The 12,244-nt window shown below is 31.9% G+C and overlaps 1 protein-coding gene across 2 annotated transcripts in view; it reads left to right on the plus strand.

The window, feature by feature from the left end:
- Positions 1–378: 378 nt before the first annotated feature.
- The window catches only part of LOC108908670 (oxidative stress-induced growth inhibitor 2), a 57,379-nt gene continuing 45,513 nt past the window's right edge, over positions 379–12,244 (plus strand). Inside the window, exon 1 of one of the 2 annotated variants that reach the window (XM_018712780.1) lies at positions 379–629. The gene's annotated coding sequence lies outside the window, so the exon portion shown is untranslated. Of the gene's footprint in view, positions 630–3,230; positions 3,305–12,244 lie in introns of those variants that run through there. The other variant, XM_018712781.2, reaches the window with a different exon arrangement.

Here is a 12,244-nt window from a genome sequence, read left to right on the forward strand (position 1 = left end):
AGTAGCTAGGGACTGGGGTTTGAAATTATTACTTGATCATATAGTTGACAGTATAGTATAAAGGTAAGTTAAGCAATAATAATAAATGTTGTCATTGAATGTTTCTGACGGTTTGGCACCAGCTTGCGACTGCTGCCAAAACGTACTTACGTATCTTATCCATTATTTTCAAAATGTTTCGAACGCTTCAGAAGCTAGGGGGTTAGTATTTTCATTTTTCATAAATAAATTTTTATCTGATGTAGAGTGAAGAGTACATGTATGTATGTACAACGTGGTAGCAAGAAGCATGCTAGTTTTATTGCGCGCGCAACCGGTTCGTACTACCGGTGCAGCGGAATGTCTAATTGAATAAAATTTACAAATGTGATGTGTTGCGCTGTTTCGCGGCAGTCTGGTAGTTTCTATAGGACGAATATATTCGCAGGAATCGATCTATGTACGTGTAACACGGTATTTAATAGAAATCGAGATTTTATAGTTCTGCTTTGACCGAAACTGAATAATAGTTGTGAGTGAAGACTTTTTTAATTCAATAGAAGTGTCGGTTGCATCCTACACTTGAAATATACCTAAGTACCTACTTTTTTTTAGATTTACTAAATTTCAGCTCCCGGTTGTTTTCGAGGGTGAGTGTCGATGTTTTATTTTTTATTTACACTAATGTTTTCAAAAGAGGGTGTGTATCGATTAATACTATGCCCTACCTTTTTATGTTTTGTTAGGTTAACTCTGTAAAATTACAGCTGCATAAATTTTAACATTCTACATTTTTAAACTATAATCTGCAATTGTAAATATTCAATGCATTTTGTAAGGTATTTTATCATTTCTATGGTTCTCAGGAGCCATAGTCAAACTCTTCTACATAAAGCAACATGATAGTAGTCTCTTTGCGTAGGTGTAGGTACGTAAAATATTATTTCTCTCCCTATTCGTGTTTTCAGTTGTAATTACATGGACAGGATAAGTACTTAGTATTATAGTTGCAAAAATAATTTATTGTATAGCTATGTACCTGATGTGGTATAGTAATTGTAATTGTAAACATTCTCTTAACTAGTCAATTACGGTAGAAAAAAAGGTATTTCTTTATTTATAGCAGTGTGATTCGTTTGGAAATTAAGTGTCCTATTAAGTAGGTGAAGGTGTTATTTTCCTAGAACCTAGAATGAATCCGTTAATTCTACCATGCCACCTTTGCTCCCTCATTCATTGCCAAATATTTATTTACTACTTTATCAGATACGTACCGTAAATCATATGCCGAATTAAATTATTTAATATCAGAGATAAAATGTGTATTGTTTGTGCAAATGCCTCGCTATCAATTGTTACATAGCGTTTAGCACGCACGCTGTTAGAGAACGAAGCAAAAGAATCGATTTTCATATTTAAATTTTTTATATTTTGCAGTACTATTCAAAAATTTATAAAATGAAATAGGTACGGAACTAGAATTCAAAATTAAAAAAAAAACATTTCATTTAATGTTAATTCTACGACATTGACTTGATCGTACACACTTGTCTTGAACGATAAAGAATAATATGCAGGGTGATTCCGAGGTAATGGGCCAAAATTCATTTAGCCGAACTTACCTTAGTACAAAAATTGATAGTTAAAGAGATACAGGGTGTTAAATGAAAAATATTATTTTAGTTTATTTCCATTTATTTCTTAATAAATGCAAATTTCTGCACAAAATTTTGGGGTTTGGGGTTCTTTGAGTAGAGGAATTGAAATTTGTTTATATTTTGGTTATACTTCATAGAGGGCGCTAGCTGCCGTAGATTAAATGTGTTGAAAACGACATAACTTTTTTGTAGGTACTTCAAGGTATCTTATCTTTGGTATCAAATTCTTATTTTCAAATATTTTTTACACAAAAAAGGTAAAATTAGCTGTCTCGCACCGTTTCCGACATATTTGGCTTTGCAACTTCCAATGCTAATAGTTGAAATAATTAAAATAATTTAGAAATGTCAAAAACAAGGGTTTATTTAGAATTAAAATTGTAATGAACAGTAAAATAGTAAACATTAGTAAAAATATGTCTTTTTGATAATAATTACTCAAAATGTCCACCTCTACATACATCAATACATTTATTAAAAGATTGTCTAATTTTAAAGTATAAATCCTTAACGCGAAATGACTTTGCAGCATTTAAAACCTGCTGCTAAAGTTCTTCTCAAGTGTTTATAGTTTCTCCATAAACAACTGATTTCATGTAACTCCAAAAACGAAAACCTCGGCATTCTATCTCACATTTATGTATACGAGTATACAATTTAATTTGTAAGCTAAGATGTAATTTTAATTAGATACGAATAATACTTAATAGAAATTAGCATACAAATGACAGCAATAAGACAAGTGGAAGACGTCAATTATTTGATTTTCGTCCAAATCCTACTTAAGAAACTTTACCGCTAAATTAATAATACCTGTAGGTACTTAATTGTAATTTAATGCAACAGCATTGGAAGTTTCAAAGCCAAATATCTCGAAAACGGTGCGAGATAGCTACTTTAATAAAGTATACCTTTTTTGTGTAAAAAAAGTTGAAAAATAAGAATTTGTTACCAAAGATGAGATACCTTAAAGTACAAAAAAGTTATGTCGTTTTTAACACATTCAATCTACTGCAGCTAGCGCCCTCTATGAACTTTAACCAAAATGTGAACAGATTTCAATTCCTCTACTCAAAGAACTCCAATCCCCAAAATTTTGTGAGGATATTTGCATTTGTTAAGGAATAAATTAAAAAAAAACTGAAATAATATTTTACATTTAACACCCTGTATCTCTTTAGCTATCAACTTTTGGACTAAGGTAAGTTCGGCTAAATCGCAATATTTTTGCTTGGGAAATCTACTCATGAATTTTGGCACATTACCTCGGGACCACCCTGTATATTATTGATGTAGTTTGTCAAGTAATTTTGAATTTAACAAACTCTCATAAATTTAATGCATCGACTTAATTAATACTGATCAAGTACCTATTTTGCCATAAGATAATAGTAAAGGAATAGTTTCAAGTACATGTCCATTAAAATGTTTCTATTTTTTATCAATTTAGATTATTTTGATATTACAAGATAACAATCTGTTTAGATTCTGTTATTGCGAAATCGTCCCAGGTTATCTTTTTATCGCTCGTTTCATCGTTTATGCGTATAGTTGTGATAGTTCAATAATTATATGTTTACTAGTTTTGAGCGATTAAATACCAGTTGAAAACACATCTAAAAGTTGATTAACACTAGCTGAAAACACGCCAAGAACTTTGAGAAGCTGTAAGTATTTTGAATGTTTTATCGAAAAGAAAAAATGTTATTTTACATCTTCGTAAATTTCTTTAAACTATGTCGTCAATAGTAATAGAGTAAAAAATACTATTATTTAAAATTAGATTAACACGTAATACCTACATTTTATCAAACCATATTAATAAAATGGGTTTGTATCAGTTAATTACTTTGCAACTTCGGGTATCCCTCAGGACTCAAAACTTGGGCCTTTATTATTTTTCCTGTTAAAGACATTTGTCAAGTAGTTGATTGCAATAAACTATTATTTGCTGACGATATGATAATTTTTACACGAGTCTTTACATCTATTTGTTACATAGTGGTTAATGTTACAGAAATCTTTAACCAATTTGTAGGTTTGGTGTTCTAGAAACAAATTGTACCTTATATATCCAAATCCATTCAAATCCAAGAAATCTAAATATATCCAAATGTAATATTATATCTTATTTAGAAAAAAATGTCGTATTATTTTCGAATACCTATATACATATATGTATTATTACTAACACTTCCCGCTATGAAAGCGTCACAGACCTTGGTGTTCTTTTTGACTGTGGTGTAGTCGTTTTTATTTAATAAAATAAATAGAACAGCAAAATCGTGGGGCTTCATTTTAAGTAATTGTGGAAATTTTAGTAACATTAAAGTTTTAATAACATATACTTCTCACTTCTCGTTTGTTAGGTCCATGGTTCGATGTGTTGGGAAAAAATCCAGGGGGCCACGTAGCCCCCTCCCCCTTAAGCCGGGTCTGATTGGAATCCATATCATCATATTTTTTTAAATTTTTGTTCCCCAAAGAAGTTGGAACTTATCAATCAGAAATACATTCACAGTATTTAACGTTACTAACAAGATTAAATGTTATCAGTTTTGACCTAAGGAGAAAATGTTCTTCACTGCCTTTTCTATGCAAATTGTTACATAATGACATCGATTGCTTCGTTTTTTCTTAACATTCCAAGAACAAATTTTTGTAGACCTATCATATTTATACAAAATTTTTGCTCTCAATATTCCACCATTTTTTGTCTTTTTCAATTTTCANATTAATAAAATGGGTTTGTATCAGTTAATTACTTTGCAACTTCGGGTATCCCTCAGGACTCAAAACTTGGGCCTTTATTATTTTTCCTGTTTGTTAAATACATTTGTCAAGTAGTTGATTGCAATAATTTGCTGATGATATGATCATTTTTACACGAGTTTTTACATCTATTTGTTACATAGGTGATTAATGTTACAGACATTTTTAACCAATTTGTAGATTTGGTGTTCTAGAAACAAATTGTTCCTTGCTTCAGGAGGAGATGTACATACTTCAGTATGTTATTCTATGTTCAATTTTAAGTAAAAAATTTCCTATGAATTTAGATCTGGAAACGCTTCGTTAATGATATACAGGATGACAAATTTAAAAAAATTAATTACAATTCTTTAATAACTTTCGACTACTTTGAGTTAAATTCATGAAATTTTGTATGCGGAGGTTTCTTGGGACGGGAAATTCAAATTTTATGGACGATTGGCTGTAACTCCCAGAGGGCGCCATAAGCGACCTTTTAAATCGCTTCAACTTTTTTGTGCCACGGTGTATGTCATTTCGGAATAGAAAAACATTTTCCCCTATCTTTTCTACGTAAGAAATGTACATTTTATTGAAGTCTCTATGCAAATTATGTATTACAGTGCTAATTATGTATCAACTTCGTCAGTAAAAAGCCTCATTGGAACTAGTTGAAGATTAGCGTTGATCTAGTCACAAAATTTTTGTGAGAATTGCAAAAATAAAATCTCTAAACAAAATGTACAAAACCTGACAACAATAACTTTCGATTCACTCTAACTCTAGCCGGGTCTGATTGGAATCCACATCATCATATTTTTTTAAATTTTTGTTCCCCAAAGAAGTTGGAACTTATCAATCAGAAATACATTCACAGTATTTAACGTTACTAACAAGATTAAATGTTATCAGTTTTGGCCTAAGGAGAAAATGTTCTTCACTGCCTTTTCTATGCAAATTGTTACNCTTCAGGACTCAAAACTTGGGCCTTTATTATTTTTCCTGTTAAAGACATTTGTCAAGTAGTTGATTGCAATAAACTATTATTTGCTGACGATATGATAATTTTTACACGAGTCTTTACATCTATTTGTTACATAGTGGTTAATGTTACAGAAATCTTTAACCAATTTGTAGGTTTGGTGTTCTAGAAACAAATTGTACCTTATATATCCAAATCCATTCAAATCCAAGAAATCTAAATATATCCAAATGTAATATTATATCTTATTTAGAAAAAAATGTCGTATTATTTTCGAATACCTATATACATATATGTATTATTACTAACACTTCCCGCTATGAAAGCGTCACAGACCTTGGTGTTCTTTTTGACTGTGGTGTAGTCGTTTTTATTTAATAAAATAAATAGAACAGCAAAATCGTGGGGCTTCATTTTAAGTAATTGTGGAAATTTTAGTAACATTAAAGTTTTAATAACATATACTTCTCACTTCTCGTTTGTTAGGTCCATGGTTCGATGTGTTGGGAAAAAATCCAGGGGGCCACGTAGCCCCCTCCCCCTTAAGCCGGGTCTGATTGGAATCCATATCATCATATTTTTTTAAATTTTTGTTCCCCAAAGAAGTTGGAACTTATCAATCAGAAATACATTCACAGTATTTAACGTTACTAACAAGATTAAATGTTATCAGTTTTGACCTAAGGAGAAAATGTTCTTCACTGCCTTTTCTATGCAAATTGTTACATAATGACATCGATTGCTTCGTTTTTTCTTAACATTCCAAGAACAAATTTTTGTAGACCTATCATATTTATACAAAATTTTTGCTCTCAATATTCCACCATTTTTTGTCTTTTTCAATTTTCAGTATTTATTTCTTGATCACTTCGTACAATCCGTTTGCCTGACTAAGGTACCATGTTTTTAATTAAACATTGTTCGTTATGAAAATAATGTCAACAAAACATGCTTTATGTGCACTCCCCATTCATTTCTCGATGTACAATTAAGTGATCAAACGATATTTGTTTAAACATATAGGTAGTGTATATTTATCGCGTGTTTGCGTCATTTCGGTGAGATATTTTTGCCAGTCATTGTTAATAGCACATAGTAATATAAGAATCAATCTGCCAACCTCCACGAGTTCGACAAAATTATTTAAAAAATAACTCTTTACGTTGTAAATAAATATATGTAATATTTGAAATATTGTGTAATGTTATAAAAGCAATTGTGTTCGCGCTTTTTAATCGGTAGTTCCCACAATTTGTTATTAACATATTTCCATTCTTCATATAATAATAATTATTATTAACTTTCTACGAAAATTCTATTTTGTACCGGGTGTTGCGTGAGAAATGCAGCAAGCTATAATTCTGGCATTTTCTGCCAATTTTTGTCAGATTTTAAGAAATAAAACGTTGGGACTAATGGTTCTNATCATCATATTTTTTTAAATTTTTGTTCCCCAAAGAAGTTGGAACTTATCAATCAGAAATACATTCACAGTATTTAACGTTACTAACAAGATTAAATGTTATCAGTTTTGACCTAAGGAGAAAATGTTCTTCACTGCCTTTTCTATGCAAATTGTTACATAATGACATCGATTGCTTCGTTTTTTCTTAACATTCCAAGAACAAATTTTTGTAGACCTATCATATTTATACAAAATTTTTGCTCTCAATATTCCACCATTTTTTGTCTTTTTCAATTTTCAGTATTTATTTCTTGATCACTTCGTACAATCCGTTTGCCTGACTAAGGTACCATGTTTTTAATTAAACATTGTTCGTTATGAAAATAATGTCAACAAAACATGCTTTATGTGCAATCCCCATTCATTCTTCGATGTACAATTAAGTGATCAAACGATATTTGTTTAAACATATAGGTAGTGTATATTTATCGCGTGTTTGCGTCATTTCGGTGAGATATTTTTGCCAGTCATTGTTAATAGCACATAGTAATATAAGAATCAATCTGCCAACCTCCACGAGTTCGACAAAATTATTTAAAAAATAACTCTTTACGTTGTAAATAAATATATGTAATATTTGAAATATTGTGTAATGTTATAAAAGCAACTGTTTTCGCGGTTTTTAATCGGTAGTTCCCACAATTTGTCATTAACATATTTCCATTCATATAATAATAATTATTATTAACTTTCTACGAAAATTCTATTTTGTACCGGGTGTTGCGTGAGAAATGCAGCAAGCTATAATTCTGGCATTTTCTGCCAATTTTTGTCAGATTTTAAGAAATAAAACGTTGGGACTAATGGTTCTAAAAGTATTACAAAGTGCACACGTCTAATAGCTGTTTTAAATTGACAATTTATTGATCAATTAATTCATGAAGTCACTTCATCAAGAAATTGGACAAGTGTAATGCACCAAATCTGCTGTCAAATAACTTCATGAATTTATTCATCAAGTTCTTGACATCTTGACGAATTAGATCATGTTCTAATTTTCGTCAATTTCTTCGTGAAGTTCGGAAGTACCAACCCAACAGATTTCCAGCCTCAGATCAGTAATGAGGTTATGTTATTGCAATATGTAAATAATTGTGTGGTGTCGTACTAGTTTTGCATTGTTTTTACTGATTTGTTACTTACAAACACTAATATTTATATAATAATATGTGTCAAAACATATCGCTGTTGTATCACTACAATTATGAGTGGAAAGGTGACAATCTTTGATTCGTTGGTCGAACTGATTCATGCGTCAAAAAACTTGACAAAGTTTGTAGCAGTGTAAAACCACACTGTTTACCAATAAATTCATGAATTAATTCATGAAGAACTTCGTCAATTTATTCATCAATAAATTGTCAATAAATAAGGTATTATTTGCTTTTAACGCCTACTTGAATGACGGGCGATTGTCAATTTTTTAAAAATATGAAAATACCTCTCGTAAATATTAATTTGAACTTTCCAGCAACATTGTTAAGGATGCTATTAAAACAATTAAATCGGCATAAGTATAAAAATGTCTATTAAGGTAAGAACCGTATCACGTCACGTGACATGCCAACAGTGTATTTCTTTAAGTTTTTACCTTCGCATCAAATGTTATATATTATGATGTTGAATGTAATTGGTTATATTCGTTGGCTGTATGTTAAGGTTGTCTTGTCCATACATCTGTTACTGGGTTGAGTGAAGATACCTGAGTCTTCGGTTTTCGCTCACTTGTGGTGCCGGGAGGTTGGTCGCCTACCTACGCCTACGGTGTCGGGATGTTAGTTAGTCTAGGAGCCAGATAGGATTCCGTGGCCAATCAGAGTGCCATGGCTGCCAATAACTTATTCTTAAGTATTTTGACCTGAATCCAAAAAACTTGGTCGCAAAACCTGAAAGTGGTCAGTTTAATTGTTATTAATAAATTAATTGTTTTAATTACTGTAAAAAGTTTATTTTTATAGCTAGTACAATTTTTTATGCGTCAATAGTAACGTTTACTCATAACAAACATACATTTTTTGAAAATTAAAAAAAGATTAACTTTAACCAAAGTTATTGAAAATTTAGTGCATATATCTTACATGTTCCGTCTCCTCGCGCATCAAGTTTACCATGTCTCTGGTTCTATTGGACGGGTTGAGACTTGAACCTTATTTGTAACAATTACTGGCAGCGTAGAAAGTTGTGAAATTTCAACGAAAATGATCGTTTTATTTGTTTATAAGGCTTTTTTATTATGCAACTTCGATGAAAAGTAACCAGATATTGTTCCTCGCATCCTAACAATCATTTCATGCCTTATAGTTATTAGTTTTTCTTTATCAAAACCCGTGAAGAGACGCGCGTACGTCGGCAGCGATGTACGCGCGCTCGATCGAAAGCTCAGTCCTTTCATTTAAATATCGTTTGTATTGGAAGTAACTAAATGATCATTTACGTGTACTATATTTAGTCATAACGTAACATAAAACTAGATTCGAGCCAATTCCGAAACTAAAATGTTTGTAGTTTCACTTTCACAATATCGTTTAGCTAAAAATATCGGAGTTCGAAGTATCCGTTAAAAGTGGTGCATATTGTGTTACAACCGTTTTTTCGGTCGCCTTATATAAACTTGGACCACAGAACTAGAACTAATACACTAAAAAAAAAAAAACAGAAAAGACGGGATCATCGTTGCAGCCGCGCGATTTGTGAAATTTGATGACCCATTACTTTCCATAAATTAACGAAATTCGTTTAAATCAAATCTACATTTTTTTAAACTAATTATCCTCAACGTATTTCACATTATAATATAAAAAAGTCAAGAAAAGACAATTTTACCCGATGAATGCTCCGATTTGATCCATATCGGTGACTTAATGAGGTAGATGCAGGGAAACCGAATGAGACTTCGAACTAAAAATAGATAACACGTAGAGCAATGTTCCACTTTTCTAACATCCCGATGTTTCATCAGACGCGCCGGTTATCTGCAATCCTTGGCACTGGCAGTGACCCTGATAAAGGATAGAGGCAAGGCTCGATTTTGGATTCAACATATTTATTAGCGAATTTACGTGTTATCATTCGTAATTTAGGAACGAAAGGACAAGTTCAATATCGTTGTTATCTTTTCTTAGCCCAAAAATAAACCTTTGAAATGTACCCAAATGTACTGACAATTACTTGTTATTTTATACTGAAACTGTCACTTTTGCCATCTGACAATTACTTATTTAAAATAAACGTTATTAATGAGGTAATAGTATATTAAATAAGGTTTGAAAACGACTCTTTGCACACGAGCGAGACATATTGGTGGACCGAGCCGAAGGCGAGGTCCACAAGTCGAGGGAGTGTGCAAAGAGGTTTTCAAACGAGTTTTTTACGATACTTTTTATACGACTGCAAATAGAGACCACAAAAATCAAATTTTAATTTAAATCGTTTTTGTTACTAAAATTGCCAACGCATTAACAAAATAAATTAAATACAACTTTTAATTTAACTCGTTTTTATTAAGAAAATTGCTAACGCATTAACAAAAGAAACTAATATTTAATATTTATGGTAACATTTGAACATTCCTTCAAGGTTACGCTGGGAAAAGCAGTATTATTGTGCACCTTGTTTTCGGTAATAGAAATATTTTTGGTGTCGTGTTTTTAGTGCAGTTTTTCAGCGTTGTGTTCCAGTAGACTATCGTTGTTTTGGTTCTGTGGCAGCAGAAGACACTGGAGACTATCTTTTTCGAAACTTCCATTTTTTATTTCTCAAACAGTCATCAACGTAGCCTTCGGCAACTGTACTGAATTTCCACCCTCCATGGCGTTTGAGGGCAAGCAGATTTGAGCCACAATCGACTAAAATTGTGGCCGATGAACGCCGAAAACAATGTCCCGTGTAACTTTCTCGATTCGCTAGCATCAAAAACTTGGCGATTTCCCTAGCAATATTTCCAATTTTGTTGATGCCAACGTTTTGGCTTGAACATTTTCCGTTTTGATAGTTTAAAAAAAAACTGCCTGTCTTCAGATTAGGAGGACGAAGAGCACAGTACTTTTTTAAGATAGTGTAATAGTTTCCTGTTATTGTAAAACACCTTGTTACCTTTGTTTTTGTATTCTTCAGTTTAATCAGCATAGCACTGCCGAAATCTTTGGTGTCTTTTATTTTGAGATAACATAATTCCTCCCTTCGACATGCCCCAGATAGTCCAACTGCCACCACCGTCTTCATAAGTAAATATTTGTTGTCTGATACTTTCGTCAAAAACCAGCAAAAATCATCTTCTGTGAGGATTAGGGACTTCTTTGGGACGTAGTTTTCGGATTTTCGTTTGATTAGCGCTTGCAACTTTTTATAGCTTCCAAGATCTATGTTGTGATTGGCACTTAACGTTGACATCGAAAAATCGTCTACAACGTCGAAGATTTATATTTCGTAGATAGTTCTTCAAAATACACCATTACTGCGTTTTCTGAGAAAGTTTGGACATTTTTGGCTAGTCGCCAGTCCATAAATCGGCTTAACTCAGCTTCATATCTGCTTCTGGATTTTGTGGGCAGCAGTTCCGAACATATTTCGCTTGCTTTCTGTAAAATCTCTTCAGCATCACACATTTTCACACCCAAACTTCGGGAATTCAACAATTTTTGAAGTATCTAATCAACAAAATAAAGGAGCCGTGACGGTTGCTATGAAACTCAGCCAACTTGAAACATTGCATAATTTGGGTGACAGCATCAAACAAAAATCACAATCTGGAGACGCGAGAAAATGTTTAGCACACGGCGTGTGCAAAATACCGTTTTCAGAGCGTGTTTTATACATACAACCTTTATGCCCTAATAAGTAATAATTTTGTGCTATGAAGGGAAATAAAAATAGTATATTCAAATTTCTACAGTCTTTAGTAAGAAGCCAACAAAGTAGTTTCGAAAAAAAATGTTACTTAGAACCCAATGTAAGAATTTTTCATGGAATATTTATTGATCAGATATAGAAAATATCTTAGCAATAATTTTTAATACTACTATCATAAATTTAATGTTTATTATGGTTTATCTATGGAAATATTTCATACTTGTATAAATCTACAGAGTGGACCAATTTCGACAATTTTTGCAGGTTTCCTCTAATTTTTGGAAAGATATAGAAAAGCAGTTTAGCGTATTGGAGAATTTCGACCGTTTTCTATTATACCCACTCATTACTTTTTTGATTGTGAAAATATTTAACTTCTTTAGTGATTGTTGTACATTTCTTTGGGTATAATCGAGAGTAGATTACAATAGCGACGTGTTTATATATAATTTTTAAATGGACGTCCTATATATTCTTCGAATTTTCAAATATTAGCAGAGATCCTTGAGATTTTTTTTTAAACACTATATTTTTTGAGCCCCCCCCTTTAACTTTTATGTT

The sequence above is a fragment of the Anoplophora glabripennis genome, unplaced genomic scaffold, assembly GCF_000390285.2.
Source record: "Anoplophora glabripennis isolate ALB-LARVAE unplaced genomic scaffold, Agla_2.0 scaffold162, whole genome shotgun sequence".
Taxonomy (NCBI): domain Eukaryota; kingdom Metazoa; phylum Arthropoda; class Insecta; order Coleoptera; family Cerambycidae; genus Anoplophora; species Anoplophora glabripennis.